Here is a 2,364-nt window from a genome sequence, read left to right on the forward strand (position 1 = left end):
ATCTGTGAATTTTCAATAATTTAAATTAATTAAGACTTATTCTTGAAAACACAGCAGGCACACAAAATATAATGCTGGTTAGTAAGACTGTTGTTGCTAACCCATTACCACCTTGACTATATAGAACCTTCAATAGCAATGGTAATATAAACCCCAAATAAAACTAAGGAAAACAAAACCACAAGAACTAATCCTCCTATTTCTAACAAAAAATACAAGAGTGTCTGCAGTGTGTACGCACCAAAGTCTTCAGAAAAAAGGGCAGCTTTTTCTCCTCTACGAAGTCCGTACATTTATGGTGTTGTACAGCTATAAGAACAATGATCCAGGTTTTGAACGTTTCCATTACCCACCAAGATCCAAACTGAAGCCATTCCTCGTTCTCGCCCTTAGCCCTGGACAACTACTAACATACTTTTGGACCCCGTAGTTTTGCCCTTTGTGGAAGTATCATGTAAACGAAATATGGCTATTTTCACTTGCTATGATATTACTGAGATCCATCCACACTACAACATGTCTCAGAACCTCATTCTCGGGGCACCTGGGTGGCTCAGTGGGTTAAGCCTCTGCCTTCGGCTCAGGTCATGATCCCAGAGTCCTGGGATCGAGCCCCGTATCCGGCTCCCTGCTCAGTGGAGAGCCTGCTTCTCCCTCTCCCTCTGTCTGCCACTCTGTCTACTTGTGATCTCTCTCTCTCCGTCAAATAAATAAATAAAATCTTAAAAAAAAAAAAAAAAAACCTTTATCCACATTTCCAATATCCATTTACCAGTTGATGGTCTTGGACTGTTTCCACTTAACTGGCCCTAGGAGTATACATTCATGGTCAGGTTCTTGTGTGAAGGGAGGGTTTATCTGTACTGTGCAGACACGCAGGAGAAGCGTGTCTCAGAGCAGCCGGCCAGCTCAAGTGGTGGAGCACATGACTCTTGTCTCAGGATGATGAGTTCAGGCCCCACTGAGGTCCAGAGATACTTTAAAATCTTAAAGAAAAGACTACCTTCTTCCCCACTGAAATGCCTTGCACTGTGTCGAAAATCAGCTCACTGTAAGGGTTTATTTCTGAACACTTGGTTATGTTCCAAATATTTGCAAATAAGTCTATCCACGTGCCAATACCAAACTGTCCTGCTTTAGCTTTATAGTATAATTTTTTTTTTAAAGTAGGTTCCACATCCAGCATGAAGCCCAGTGTGGGGTGTGAACTCATGACCCTGACATCACGACCTGAGCTGAGATCAAGAGTCAGAATGAGTGCTCACTTCGGCAGCACATACACTAAAATTGGAACGATACGGAGATTAGCACGGTTCCTGCACAAGGATGACAAAGAAATTCGTGAAGTGTTCCACGTTAAAAAAAAAAAAAAGAAAAGAAAAAAAGTCAGATGGAGAGAACTGACTGAGCCACCCAGATGCCCCTGGTCATAATCGTTTCTACACATTGCCAGACTTGGCTTCCTAGTATTTGGCTGAAGATTTCTGCACTTAAGATTCATGAAAGGATCTGGCTGTGCTTTTAATTTTTTGTGATATCTTTGGCTTTGGTACCATGGCAATCCTGGCCTCAAAGAATCAGCTAGAAAACATTTCCTCAGGGTGCCTAGGTGGCTCAGTCATTAAGCGTCTGCCTTCGGCTCAGGTCACGCATGATCCCAGGGTCCTGGGATCAAGCCCTGCACTGGGCTTCCTGTTTGTCTCGGAGTCTGCTCCTCCCTCTCCTGCTTCCCCTGCTTGTGTTTCCTTTCTTGTGGTCTCTCTCTCTCTGTCAAATAAATAAATAAAATCCTCAAAAAAACAAAAAGGCATTTCCTCCTTCTTTATTTTCTGGAAATGTGTGTGAGGGTTTGATATTAGGTTTTTATGTTTGACAGCATTTACCAATGAAGCCAAGATGACCTGGATGACCTGGGCTTTTCTTTGTGGCAAGAATTGTAATTACTAGGGCACCTGGCTGGCTCAGTTGGCGGAACGTGTGACTCTTGATTTCAGAGTCATGAGTTCCAGCCCCATGTTGGGTGTAGAGCTTATTTTAAAAACGATTTGTAATTACTAACGTCTTTACTTACTATATACCCATTCAGATTTTTCATTCTTTTTAAATCAGTTTGGTGGACTCTGTCCCATTTCTAGGACTGTGTCATTTTACCTAAGCTGTCTTCTCTGTTTTTCTCAGTCTAGCCACAGGTTTGTCAATTTTGTTGATCTTTCCACTTAACAAGCTTTGGGTTTTATTGATCTTCTCTACTATTTTTCTGGTTTTACTCCACTGACTTCCACTCTGATCTTTATTTCCTTCCTTTCGTTTTCTTTTTTCTTTTTTTTTTTTTAAGTTTGTTTTTCACTCTGTGGATTCAAATGG

The 2,364-nt window shown here is 41.5% G+C and overlaps 1 non-coding gene across 1 annotated transcript; it reads left to right on the top strand.

Annotated features, from left to right (window-relative positions):
- The first annotated feature begins 1,257 nt into the window (after window positions 1-1,257).
- Window positions 1,258-1,361, top strand: LOC116875519. The gene has a single exon (XR_004384203.1). It is a non-coding gene; the product is annotated as a U6 spliceosomal RNA (small nuclear RNA).
- Window positions 1,362-2,364: the final 1,003 nt, after the last annotated feature.

This window comes from Lontra canadensis, unplaced genomic scaffold, assembly GCF_010015895.1.
Source record: "Lontra canadensis isolate GAN:19392208 unplaced genomic scaffold, GSC_riverotter_1.0 scaffold41, whole genome shotgun sequence".
NCBI classification, from domain to species: Eukaryota; Metazoa; Chordata; class Mammalia; order Carnivora; family Mustelidae; genus Lontra; species Lontra canadensis.